Raw genomic sequence first — 13,636 nt, 5'->3', positions numbered from 1 at the left:
TATAACAATGAAAGCAAGGCCTCTATCAAGTTCACCACTGTATCCCCAGGGCCTGGAATGGTGCCTGGCATGTAGTAGGTGTTCAACAAACTTGGTGAATGAGTAAGTAATCTTTCGTGGGGAGCTAGGCTAAGGGAGCCACAGAAGGATCCCAGGTTCTGCTCTCCCAGGGGCAGAACACCAGGGGCTCCAGATGAGCCAGGAAACCTTGTTTTCAGGCTGGCACAAGGACCCACCAGCAGGAAATGTGTGCTTCCCTCCCAGATCTGGCAGGCAAGCAGGGCCTGGCCTGAGGGTCTGGAAGAGTCCTGCAGGGATGCATCGGCAGTTGCTATTTGATACCAGTGCCCCTACTCCATACACTCCAGGCCTGGGTAGGCCTGGGACTCAGCTTCAGGGGGCAGGAGATAGAAGGGGGCCCAGCTGGCAGCGGGGAAGGAGCTTGCTGGTTGTGAGCTCGCTTCCTTCCCTCTTGGAGCCTCAGTTCCCTAATTCAGAGAAATGGGGATGAGAAGGGGATGAACTAAGCTGGTCGCCCAGGTCCCTCCTGTTCCAACATTCTGGGCATCTTCGAGTCTTCAGAGCCACGGGAGGGGTCACACCAGGTTGAAACTAGGGCCACAAATTCAAGCCACGGTCCCGGGCCCGGGTCACACCCTGCAGCCAGTTGGGTCAGATACCTAGATGAGGGGTCTCAGGCAGGCTTCTGGAGACTCCATTTCCACCCAAGGTGACAGCTGGCAGGGTACAGGCAGCCCTGTCTGGGCCAGGAAGTAAAGGGGAGTGCCCTGTTCCAGGGCAGCAGCCCCAGGGAAGGGGGCCAGGCTGGGGGAGCCAGTTGTCTCAGGGAGACCCCAGGGAACACTGCCTGCCCCCGGGGCCAGCAGTTGTGGTGAGTAGAGCCAGGGGCATAAGGCCCAGGAGCTTTTGTGAGATGAAGATGGTAAGTCCCAGGTGAGCCCGATGCCACAGCCACAGCCACAGAAGGGTCTCCCCGCTGCGTCTCTCTAGCAAAGGGTTTCTGTCAAGGGACAAGTGGAGCGGGGGACTGGGCCCTGGCGGATGGGCAGGACGCCTGGGTTTGTGCTTTAGCTCTGCCACGGACTTGCCCTGTGACCTTGGGGAGGCCTCTGTCCCCTCTGGGGTCAGACTCAGCGGCTAAATGAGAGGGTTGGCCTGGATGATCTCCAAGGCCTTTCTGTGCTGACATTATCGTCACCACACGCGGTAATAAACCATCACACTCCCTGACGCGGTGACACGGTGCGGCATGTGAAGTGCTGGCCCTCCCCTCGGACTCTTGCGACAGCCCCGGGGGGAGACCGCTGCGAGGAGACAGTGCCAGAAGCTGTGACTCCAAATCCAGGGCCCTCCGCAGAGACTCCAGGTCTCTGGGGCCGCAGGACACGTAAGCAGAATGTCCCCTGACAGGGCAGCAGGGAGCACAGCTGGGCAGACAGCGGCTCAGGAAGGAAGTAGGGAGAGGCTGAAAGGGGAGGGGGCACTACTCAAGGCTCCCCTCTCCCCCCCCCAGCTACCCTCCCAGTCCCAGGGGGAGGTGAGCCTGCTGGCAGAGGCTAGTAAGATAGACATCTTTTTCAAACCATGTGGCATGTCTGACCCTCCCCTTGAAGAGCTAAAGCCAAGCCACTTTCTTTCCCTCAGACCCCACGGAGCCACAGCTGGGACCTCCCCAGCCCACTTCCATGTCTCATACCTGGGTCAGATCACTTCCAGGTCAGCCCTGAGGTCTCCAAAAGCCCAGGCTCTTGAACAGAGACAGAAATAATGAGGAGGCCCAAGGAAGAGAAGGCTACCTCTTCCAGGAAGCCCACTCTGCTCACTCCAGCCTTGCACTCAGCCTAGAAGAGAAATCTCTGACGCAGGGTATGGAAGGGAGCTCACAAGAACTGCATTCACCAGACGCTCCGTGGTCCTGAGAGGAGCACTGGGTCCTGGAAGGAGGCATCCTAGGTGAAGAAAGCTGCAGAGAGGCGGGGAGCAGCCTGTCCCAGAGGTGTACAAGCCCACACCAGAAGGTACTCTGTGGGGATGCTACAGAGGGGGCATAAGTCCCCTGTGGAACAGGTATCAGAGGAGGTGGCTGCCAAGCTCCCTGTGGTCCTGAGACTCAAAGGTCCCCGGAATAGCAGGCGGAGCGGTGTCTGCAGCCCTTGTCAGGAGAGGCAATCTTAACTCTGGCGAGCTGGCTAGGAGGGGAGCCAGCCACCAGGTAAGAAGCTCGGAGAACTCCGGAGCCCTCAAGGATTCCAAACCCCCAAGCGGCTCTACTCCTTCTGTCTAGAAGGATTGGCCTTGAAGCTAAAGCTCGCATCAGACTGACGGTGTCAACCCAGGCTGAGGTGGAAGGATCCGAAAGCCACCCTTCCGCAGAAAATCAATCAATGCTGAACTCACAGCTTCGTGGAAGCGCCCTCTGCAGCCTCGGCCCAGTCGCCAAACACCAGGCAAGAAATGGAACCCGAGGTGTCCTCTTTTCTTCCAGGATCAGAGGCACTCTGGGGGCCTGGAGCTCAGGAGGGCTGAGCAAACCCGGTAGGGAGGTGGAAGGCCAAGGAGTCCCTCCGACGTGCTCATGGCAGCCAAAGAGCCCACTCCTCAGGACCCCAGAAACTCAGGGACATGAGGGCTGTGAGCCAGGGAGGCAGAATCATCCATGGTCACATGGTGGGCTTGCCAGCACGGAGCTCACCTCGGCCCAGAGCCCCCCGCAGGGCCTCAGGCTGCCTCTTCCCACTAACAGCAGCAGGGCTCACGAAGAATCCATACCAGCCAGGCATCCTGAACGTAGAGAGTGACCCTCTGTCTGTAAACACCAGTGAGCCCCACGGCCCTAGAGGAGGAAATATTAAGCCGAGAGAGCAGGGTAAACAGGCAGTGTGGACAGCAGGGGGAAAATGGCCTCCTGAGCCAGAGGACATAAGCCCCAAACCAGTCCTGCCCAGCCTTTCTAGAAGAGGCAGTGGGTGGGAACTTCCTCCCTTCACCTTAGTCCCTAGCTTCCTGGGGACTGTGACTCTGGAGTTCTGGTACACATCACAGAGGCACTCGCAGAGGACAAGACCAGACGGTTTCAGCCATGCAGTCAGCCAGCCCGGGAGGCCATCCCTTGGGGCCGCCCCAGCCTCTGTACCAGGTCCTGTGTCCTAGGGGCCTGCCACTGTAGTGACCTTGGTCAGGTCCCTCGTCCTCCCTTGGCCTTGGTGCCCTCCCCAGTACAATGTCAAGCTGGATTAGCAGGCGTTGCAGACACAGACACCTCCATGGCTAGGGCAGTGGCACCAATGAGTTGGAACAGAAGAGCCTGCAGGAAGGAGGTGGGGAAAGACAACACAGCAGTCCCGGTCCACTCAGAGGCCAGGGCAATTTTAGACCCTTCGATGGCAATTTTAGACCCTTCGATGAAGGCCATGGCTCTGACACTGCTTTCATGGGTCCAAACTGATTTAAGGATCAGAATAAAGCCGTGGATCATCTCTCCAGAAAAATACATGTTTGCAAAAGAGTGCACGTGGGCTCAGGGGTGTGTGGCCCTGGCAGGCCCAGCACGAGGCTCTTCCTGCTCAGATAGCTTCTGTGTCTTCGAGGCCCATCTCTAGGGACATGGCAGAGGTCGCACCCCTCTGTCAAGCTGCTCTGGCTTTTGGGACGGCCTGGCCACAGACGGATTTGTGGTCTCATAACAATAAGAGGAGGCCAGAGACAGTGATGGAGGACTGTGGGCTTGAGGGGCAGAAGTCAGGGGGCACTGCCAAGAAAGCAGGCTGGGGGCGGGGGGTGGCGGGCGGGGAGGACTGTCCATGTGGAAGCTGCCCTCGACTTCCCCACTGTGCACAGCCCCTCTGGGACAGTGGTTCTTCGGCAGAGAAACCAACCAGGGGACCAGCCATCAATGCCAGAGCTGGAAGGGACAGTCACTGGTGTCTTCAAAAGCTATTTTGCATAAAAGGGAGGTGGGAGGAGGGTCCTCTCACTTGGGAACCTCTATGGGAGGCATAGGGTTGGCAGTGTCCCAGGAGAGGGAGGCCGTGCTCTTCGGTCCTTCCTTTGGTGGACTGGGGTTCCTGACAGCCCACTCTGGGAAACCCTGATGTGGTCTCAGCTCATGATTTTCAGATGAGGAAACTGAGGCCCAGAGGGATCTGTCACTGGCCTGAGGTCCCACAGCGCATTGCCATGGTTGGTGGTTGACGAGGCCCAGTCTCTCATGCTCTCCTTTTCTCCACATGGGACGAGCCCGGGAGGAAGGTGGTGTCACCACTGGCCTCACTTCACAGGGGAGGAAAGAGAGGTTTGCAGGGAGGAACCCAGATGTCAATCTCCACCTTGGACCACGTTGGCAAGGGGAACAGACTTCACTGGTAGGCTGAATTAAAAGGAACTCAATTAAATGTTATCATGGAGGGCCTCTTAGAGATGACCCGCCCGACCTTCCCGCTACAAAGGGGAGACTGCGGACAACGGCCAGGAGCTGAGGGTCAGGAAGTCTGGATGCCAGGTCCAGCTGTGCTTGGTCCTGAGGTTACCAGGGGACCTTGGGCGATCCATCCGACCCGAGTCTCCTCACCCGTCAGTGGGAGGACCTGTTTGTTGAGCAGTTACTCTGTGCCTGGCGCTGCAAGCGCTCCATTCTCCCAGCCCAGGGGGAAGGCAATGTGTTACTTTTTATACTATGAAGATGTCTGTGTTGCAGACGTGGAGACGGGAGTTGGAGAAGTTAAACAGAACCTGCCCTAAGTCACAGATGCCACAAAGGGTGGAGCTGAGAAATGAATGCAGCAGTCTAAGCAGGGCCTAAAACAAATTAGTTGCCCAAGACGTACTGGCTATTACGATGTTTCTGGTAGACTCTGGGAAGTTGTTTTAAAGATGTAAACAACAGCAGGAGCACCCAAACATGACAGCAATAGAAAATTCCACCCCTCCCCACCCACTCAGACGACTCAGCCTCCCTGGTGTGGGGCGGGGGGGTGGGGAGCAACTTGCTGTGGCTGTGGCCGGTCCCTTCGCCTCTCTGGGCTTTGGGTCTCCCCAACTGCCAAATGACAAGGTTGGACAGAGACCCTCGAAAAGCCCTCCCCACTTGCAAATGCCAAGTAAGGGTTTCAGGACCCTTCCCAGAGGTCTCCCTATCCCATCTGTCCTTCAGCCACAGGGCTGGCTGGTCACAGCTGTGGGCCACATTTCCCAGCTTTGACGGAGGTCTACCAGGGAGCAGGTTGGGGGTTTGGGTAAGTGCCTGTGGACAGGGTGAGGTCCAGGCCCTTGGCATCTTCTCCCTTGTTCTAAGCCCGCTGGCTCTTCCTCACATGCTCTCACCTGGGCCTGATGCATGTGGCTCCCAGGGTGGGAGGCGAGGGGCTCCCTCCCTGCTTCCCCAACTGCAGAGGAAGTGTTATCAGGAACAAGGCAGCGGGCCATCTTCTTGGACTTGGACAGATGAGAAACTTTCTACCCTCCCTGGAGGGTTTCTATTTTACTTCCCTCTGGGTTGCAATCTGCAATGCAACCCAGCTACGATGACCTTTTAAGAAACATCTTGCTGGGTGGGAGTGCTAATGCCCGTGCCCTCCCAGCTGTGCAGGATCTGGGAGTACTCCTGAGAAGCCCCGTGCTTATTCCTTACCCCGGGAGCTCAGAAATGAACCCCGTCCTTCCCAGGCTCATGTGTTCCTTCCCGGTGAAGGATGGAAGCGCATTTTCTGATGAGCTCCGAAGCGTGGCTAACGGGGCTGTGCCCGGCCAACAGGAGATGCTCAATAAATGTTTAATGAGCTAATGGGCTGGGCAGACAGGGTTCCAGGCCTGGCTGTGTCACTAATTCACTGCTGCCCTTGGAAACGGCCAATTCTTTCTTCCCACAGCTGGGTTTGCTGGGCTAGGAAAGGAACGGTCAGGCTAGGTGAGCCCTTCAGCCCCTCAGCTCTGTACTATGTGCTCAGAGCCATGGAGTTTGCAGAATGCAAGGGAGGCTTCAAACACCTCTCCCTGCTGCTCTAGGGCCAAGTGGAGGACAGGATGTGACTGCTGGGTGGGAACCTCCCCGACAGGGGTTCTGAAGGCATCACAGCCACCACCCCCCACCTCCACCACCCCTGCAAGCACCAACCTCTGTGGGTGGATGACTGAAGTTTTGGGAAATGCGGATGGAGGTAGGGCAGGAGAGAGGATAGGGACAGAGTGCAAGTTCCATTCACACCAGATGCCAAAAAAAAATTTTTGGAAGAGACTTTAAAAGCACAAAGAGATTGTCTTCTAACATAACCCCCACCCCCACCCCCATCAGAATAGCCTTGCCATTTTCTGGCAAAGCACTAATCTGCATTCACTTGGACCCTCCAAGAGATCAAGAATCTAGGACAGGGGAGGAAGAGAAAAGCCCCCATGTCTGACGGCCCTAGGAGAGATGGGCCTGAGTCCTCGGCTGAAACCTGGGCCAGCAGAGGCGACAGCATGTGTGAGGGCACGTGGATCCATGCGTGTGTGTGTGGGGGGGGTGTGATGCCAACTGGGGAACAGGCTGTGGGACAAATGAAGCACCCCTAGCCCCTGTCTTTGGGGTAGACTTCTCTGGAGGGTTCACGAGTCCTGTACAATTCCAGACCTGCCCTGAAGTCTCCAGGGACAAAGATCACAAAGCCAGACCGCAAAGACCCAAGCACCCTGCCACTACCAGCCACTGAGGCCCGGGGCCAGCCCCTGCCCTGGTGCAGAATTCTGTGGTCCCATCCACACAGCGAAGGCTTGGAGCCAGATGACCCTTAAGGGCCATGCCTGCTCTGACGGTCCACGGGGCCAAGACTCCACAGAAAGCACAACACCTACTGTCACTCAGGCCCCCACCCTGGAGAATTGGAAAAGGAGTCCCCAGTCCCCAGCTGGCTGTCTAAGGCTGGGGCTGGGGCAGAGCGGAGTCCCCACACCGTCTGTCCTCAACAGCCTGCCATGGCTGAAACCTTCAAGTGGTTACAATTACAGCCGGGCTAACAGGATTAGGGGAGCATTGAAATCTAAGAAATCTAATTAGCTCAGACACCCCGGCCTCCCCCAGCATGATCCTGCAGTAACCCCGGCAGCTGGGCCTGACAGGCGTGGGCCCCGGGGCCCTCCCGGGCTACAGTCATTACCTGTGCAGGTGTGCCAGGCTGGGCCAGGCTTCCTGGGGAGGTGCCAGCTCGGCCTGCCCGGCCACATCCTGCTCTGTACCCCACCAGCTACGGCCTCGTCCTGGGGTGGCACTCAGCTGAACTCCACAGCAGTGGGCACAGGGACGTGGGCAGCAGGAGGGCTGTGTCTGGGGGTAGGAGGAACCCAAGAGCCCCCACAGGGTGGCCACCCCACACAGCCCGAGGACTGACTCAGCCAGAGGAGGGGCAGGCTGAGTCAACGTCCGTATCTATAGAAACCATCACAGCCCAGGGAAGAGTCTTGGGCCGCACAGGGATCTGGGGCCTGGAAACATCTCCGCTTCCTGCTCTAGGGCCAGGGATGGGGTTGGAGACCCATGCACAGACACGTGTGCCCCAGCAGTCACGGCAGCATTTGGGGCTCAGAGTAAGCTCAGCTGTAAGGCACCAGGCCAAAAGAAAGGAACACACTGCTGGGGTGGGGGTGGGGGGGCACAGGTAGGCCCCTCTGTGACCCTTCCTGTGGACGGCTCCTCCTCCCTAACCTCAGTTCCCGAGTCCCCATCCCACCGGGTCCACACCGACTTCTGCACCCGTGTCCCTGCCTGCTTGGAGGACTGGGAAGGCCGCAGCAGTGCCGCAGCTCTAAAGCCTGGGGCTGAGTCCTGGCTTGGCTACAGGTCATCTTACCTCTCTGAAACTCAGTTTTCTTTTCTGTTAAGTGGGGCTAATTCTAAAGAGTAGCTAGCTTCCACAGTGGCTGCCGGAGTGCCATAAACTTGGAGAGTGCTTCTAAATCCCCCAAGTGCCAAACACAAAGGCGAGGGACCCTGGTTATTACTGTCATACGCCCCACGGCAGGCAGCCAGCTGGTAGTGGTTAATTATTTATTTGGACTGATCTTCCTGCCCTTACTGGCTGTGAGCTCCCGAGGAACAGGAACTATCTTACCCATTTCTGGGTGTCTCACAGGCCACGATTGTCACAACTGTGGACTCTTAGGAATTATCTGGGGCACCAATGCTGGGCCTCTGACCTGACCCTACCCCCCATCATGTACCTCCTTCTTTCTCCTCATTGTCAATCCGAGGAGGGAAAAGTACCAAGAGGCAAACCCAGCACGTACACGGACAGATCACAGTGAGCCCCTCTGGAAGACCTCTTCTCACTCCCGGCAGCTTATTCCCAATAACGGTTGAAGGCAGCCGTTTGGAGGGTGTCCACATCCACCCCTCCATCAGTGTGATCTGCTTGACCCCTGGTCTTGAATCTGTGATCGTTCAAGAAAGGAGGAGACTGTGGTCTGGAGGACCCCCAGCACCTCAAACCCAGAGTGAGGGTCAGGAGGAAACGATTTCCAGAAAGCATGCCATGCAACAGAGCACACTCATAGAGCTGTCCACTGAAGGCAGAAGCTGCTCGGAGTGGTGAGCGCCCTGTCACAGGGGGCATGCAAGCCAAGACTGGATATAAGCTGCCAAGGAAGTAGGCTTGGGTAAGCACCTTCTGGAAAATGCTTCTAGCACCCCCAAGGCAACACCTTTGTGCTCCACTCTGCACCCAGAGCCTGCCAAGGCTTCAGAGGACACACACCAAGGGCTCTACTACTCATATCTGCCTCATCCTCACAGCAGCCTAGCGGGATCAGAGTGCCTCTGCCTTTGGACCCATTTTACGGATTAGGAGACTGAGTCCCAGCAGGGTGAAGCCACTGGCCTAAGGCAACCAGCCTCTTGACACGTCTCCCCCATCTCCTCAAGCACTGGGAAGACCCAAGAAACACGAAGGGCTTCTCAGAGGCTGTGTGTGGGACTGATTTTCTCAGCCTCTCTTGATTCTCCCTGAGGGCAAGGCCCAACCTCAAAATCACCCCTAGAGTTTATAGCCCAGGAAAGCTCTGCCTCCCCCCGCCTTTGTCACGGGCTCTAGGGACAAAGAGCTTCCCCCTCAGAGGGCGTGGACAGAGGCCACTGTGTCCTGCTGAGAGGTCAGAGCAGTCACCAGGCAAGGCTGCAGCGGGGTCCAGGGTAATTACTGCAAACTGGCCTTTGTTGTCCACACAAAACCCGAGGAACCTCATAAAGATGGGGCGGTGATAGGAGCCCGGCAGAAGCCCTTGGGAGCAAAGTTATGAATGAAAACGTATGAGACCCAGTCACAACCTGGCAGGCCCTGCTTCCTGGTTCCGTGACAGAGTGCCCAGAGAAGCTTCCGGAAATTAACTTGTTGGTGCCCAAATTTCTTTCAGTGATGCCTCACCCTGAGGCAAGGGTCACGGCTGCTTTTGGACACTAGCCAAGGCCTCAGAACTCCGTATCCGTGGCTTCACACACAGGTACTCTTGTGACAGGACTCTCAGGACACAGTAGGCCTCAAAGTGCCTTCCTTCCTTATCCACCCCCCCCATCTCTGTCAATCAGGGAAAAAGTGAAGTGTGCAGCTCTTCTCAGTGGGAGCCTTCCCCCTGCAATTTTCCAGGATGAGTTGCTGGTGGGCACCTGTCCTATGTGGGGGCACATCTCTGGGGGCCAGGTATGGAGAGAGTGTTGTGTTACTGTTGCGAGGGGAGTGTGCATGTGTGTGAGAGAGAGAGAGAACCTGTGGTTCTGTGGCCAAATCCCACAGTCTCTAGACCTTTCTTCACTTTGCTCCTGGCCATGAAAGGAATAGAGGATCCCCCTCCCTTCTTTCCTTAGGAGGAAAAAGAGACATACTGTCCCCACCAAGAAGCCAGAAATCCTTCTTTGCAAAGACAGGGCTAGTTATCAAAGTTTCCCAGAAGTCCGGCAATTTCTCATTCCCAACTCTTCTCTGTGAGCCATACCCTGAATGCCTCAAAACCCCAATCTAAAAACCATTTAAAACTCTTGAAAACTCCCTGCTTCTGAGCGCCTCCCCCCACCCCAGCTCCAGTGTCCAGCTACTAACTCTCAAAAGTCTAAAGTTTTGAGATTTACATGTGAAAACAGCATTTCATAACCTCGTGACTTGGGACAAGGAGATGCTTCTGTCCTTTTGGGAAAAACAAAACCCGACCGAAATCATAAAACTTAGAAGAAAACACCATCTCCCTCCAGATGCATTCCCTTGGCCCCAAAGTCACACGTGCTCTGTGGCAGATAGGGCTTTCAATGTGTCTTTTGTTTGATGCTGGTGTTTCAACATCCTCAACTTGATGAGAGAAAGGTCAGCGCAGAGGCTTGGGGCATTCACAAACCACAGCACCAGGGCCAGGCAGAGGGGAAGCAAGGGGCCAGGAATTCCCCCCCCCACCCCAACTCCTGCTCTGGATCTCCTCAAAAAGCAGCCAGGACAGAGAAAGCAAGGGGCCTGCCCCCTGGTCTCAACTTCCCCAATAGCTTACAAACAACTTTTAAACTCCCAGGACCATACCAATGCCAGTGAAGTCAAGTCCGAATTCAACGCAGGCCAAGCTGCCCGTTCTCCAACCACAGCGCCTGCCTCTTTATCTCTACCTTCAAAAAAAACAATAATAAGCAAAGGCAGGCACCTCTGAGAACAGCCTCTGGCCTCCTGCCCTGCCCTGTGTAACCAGCCTGTCCTTAACACCCACAGGAGAGGAGGAGACAGCGCGGGTTAACCCTCTGGTCTACCAGGCCCTGTTCCCAGGTTGCAGCAGGGAGACAAACTGTTGCTCAAGAAAATCCTGCAGAAAACCCTCGGCACCAGGAGGCAGCTCCCTGCGGCTTCTGCCCAGCGCCAAGCTGGGGGGGCTTCCACAGGCAGCTTCTCACTGCCCTTTTAAATCGGCAGGGTTGGGCTCTACTCTTCCCATGCCCGGGGCTGTCCACCCAGGGGGCTCCAAATGGCCGTGGCAGAGCAGGGAGGAGGAAAAGACTGGCCGAGCAGTGCCCTCACCCTGCCAGCCCAGCCGCCAGCTTCTTGGAGGACCTCTGAGAGAACATTTGTTTGGGCTGCCAAGTTAAATCTTCCTCCCTCATGTCAAGGCATTGGAAAAGCAGTCAGGGGAGAGGAGAAGGGGGAGAGTGGGGAAGGAGCAGCGGGAGGGACAGAGGGAGGGAGGGAGAGAGGCAGGCAGACAGGCAGGCAGCTCTCAGAGCCCCAGTTTACTCGGGCACTGCCCAAGGAAGCTTGCGGCTCTCAAGCAGGAGCAGCCTGGATTCGGGACACCCAAGCAGGGGCCGGGCCGCCAGGCCTCCAGGGTCAGGCGCCGGGTGTCAGTCGCTCGGTGCCCCAGCCTCGGGAGAGGCCCTCGCTCTGTGCCCCGCTAGAGGGGCGAGCTGGGAAATTGGAAGGCAGAGGCGGAAAAAGTTTGCGGCAGGTAGAGGGGTAAGGGCTGGGCGGCCCTGCAGTCGGGCTGTCCCCCCCAGGAGGGGTGGGGGGCCCGGGCCGGCTGCCCTGGCGCGCTCCCGCCAGCCCGCCCTCCTGCCCGGGTTGTTTACATTCCTGGAGTGTCTTTTAAACCCCGGGCTGAGGCCGACTCCCGGCCTTCTCCGGCGGCTCCGGGGCAGTCTCCCGTGAAAATCTGCTGGCGCACAATGGCCGGGAAGGCGGCCGCCCCTCGCCCGCGCCCCCGCTGCTCTGGGGCGGGGAGCCTGCCCTCCGCACCGCGCCCTCTCCCCGCCCGCCTGGCTTCCTGGACAGATGTCCCCGGCGAGGGGGCGACGCGCGCCCGCTGCCCGCGCCCCAGACGCCGAGGCCGCGCTCCCCACTGTTTTCTCCCCAGCCCAGACGCTAGGAATGTGAAACAAGCTTCCAGAGCCCGCCCCCCCACCCCAGCTCCGGCCCCGGCCGGGCCCCCCAACCTCCGCCCCGGCCGGCCTCCCACTCCCCCGGGGCCGCCGCCGCCGCCGCCGCCGGAGACGGAGAGGAAGAAAGAACACGGAGAAATTACTTTCGTATTTGCAACGAGCGCGCGCACACACACGCACATCTTCCCTCTGGGCTCCCCTCCTGGCCGGGGCAGCCCCGTCCAGCCGATGGCCTTGACGCCCCTCGGGCTTCTCAAGACCTACGGGAAGCCCCTACACACACACCCCTTGGCGTTCCCCACTAGTACCGTGCGCCGCGTCTCCCCGGGCAATTCACACACAAACAACTTAACCGCGCCTCCACCTCCCATTTACAAAAGTGTGTGTTTTCCCTGGAAATTCAGATGCACAACTTAGCACCGCCACCCCTTGCCACCCCGAAATCCAGCGCCGTCTCCGGCGGTTTTCGTACACACAGGCGCACAACTTCGCGTCTCCCCGAAGGAGGTGAGGGAGACCGAGGTGGTCCTACCCGGGTCCTATCCTCCCTGCCCGAATCCCGGTCCTGCCCGGGTGTACAGAACGAGGGCTGGAGGCGCACCGGCAGGAGGCGGGCACAGGGTCCGCGCGCGCACAACCTTACTCACGCCCCGCACACCCGAAGAGCCTCGGCCCCCGCGCGCAGCTCGAGCCGGGTCCTCGCAGCCGGGCGTTCGCCGGTCGCCTGGGCCTCGGCCCCGGGCCGCCGTGGGGAGCGCAGCGGAGCTCGGCCACCGGCCGTTCGCCCGGCTTGCCTGGCCCCGGCGGACCCTTCAAGGGAAAAGCCCCCAGCGCCCCACGCTCGCACCCCAAGAGTCCACGGAGAGCGAGAGGAAGGCCCGCGGTAGCGGGCGCCCGGGTCTGGACCCAAACTTACCGGGCGCTGCGAGCGCCGCTGCCGCCGCTGGAGGACGCGCCGTTGCCGCCGCGGCCGCTGCCGGGCAGGCCCGGCTCGGGCCGGGAAGAGCGCAGCGAGGGCGCCGAGAACGGCTCCGCTTCGGCTCCTGCTCCGCGCCGACCGGGGCTGGGGTCACCGCGCTGCGCCGGCGCTGCTCGCTCGCTCCGCCGCCGGGTCGCTGCTTGCTCGCCGCCCGGTCGCCTGCTCTCCCGGGCGCCCGCCGCCGCTCGCTTTTTTAATGTCCACAGACAGTGAAAAGGAACTCGGCGTTAGGGGGTGAGTAAGTGAATCAACTCGCCCGGAGCCGAGCAAGTTGAAGTGTCAGATTACATTGGCTATTCTATTTCCAAAGGGCCCCGCGCCGCCGGCCGCCCGCAAAAGTAGGCGCGGAACCACGGACGGAACGGAGTGCCGCGGCACCGCCGCCGCCGCCGCCAGCGCTGGGCTCCGCTCGGCTCGCGCTCTCTCAGCGCTCTCGCGGTTCACTCCCCCTCTTTCCTTTTCGCCCTTTTCTCTCCCTCGCCTTTCCTGTTTCCTCTTTTACTCTCTCTTCCCCGCTCCTTGGCCCCGGCCCTCTCCAAGCTTTCCCCCCTCTGTGGCTCGGAAGAGCTTCGCGCGTCACCCCCCCCACCCCGTCACTCACCTCCCTCTTTGCTCCCCCTTCCTCCACTTCTCCCTGCCCGCCCCCACCTCCCCGCTCCTGCAAGTTTAGAGTAGGAGAGAAATGCTGAGCCTAGGAAGGGACCACATTGGGGAGGGGGCAAAAACCACCCGGCACACCCGGCACCCCCTTGGCTCGCGCGCCCGGGACTAGAGTG

General features: G+C 59.0%; 1 protein-coding gene across 7 annotated transcripts in view; it reads right to left on the bottom strand.

The window, feature by feature from the left end:
• Positions 1-13,304, bottom strand: part of ZMIZ1 (zinc finger MIZ-type containing 1) — a 235,280-nt gene extending 221,976 nt beyond the window's left edge. For 4 of the 7 annotated variants that reach the window (XM_034662762.1, XM_034662760.1, XM_034662764.1 and 1 more), the window contains exon 1: positions 12,798-13,294. The gene's annotated coding sequence lies outside the window, so the exon portion shown is untranslated. Of the gene's footprint in view, positions 1-12,797 lie in introns of all 7 variants that reach the window. The other 3 variants (XM_034662768.1, XM_034662766.1, XM_034662770.1) reach the window with 2 other exon arrangements.
• Between the last annotated feature and the right edge of the window lie 332 nt (positions 13,305-13,636).

This window comes from Ailuropoda melanoleuca, chromosome 6, assembly GCF_002007445.2.
Source record: "Ailuropoda melanoleuca isolate Jingjing chromosome 6, ASM200744v2, whole genome shotgun sequence".
Classification (NCBI taxonomy): domain Eukaryota; kingdom Metazoa; phylum Chordata; class Mammalia; order Carnivora; family Ursidae; genus Ailuropoda; species Ailuropoda melanoleuca.
Note: the sequence above shows the minus strand (reverse complement) of the source record. Positions and strands in the feature narration are given on the sequence as shown.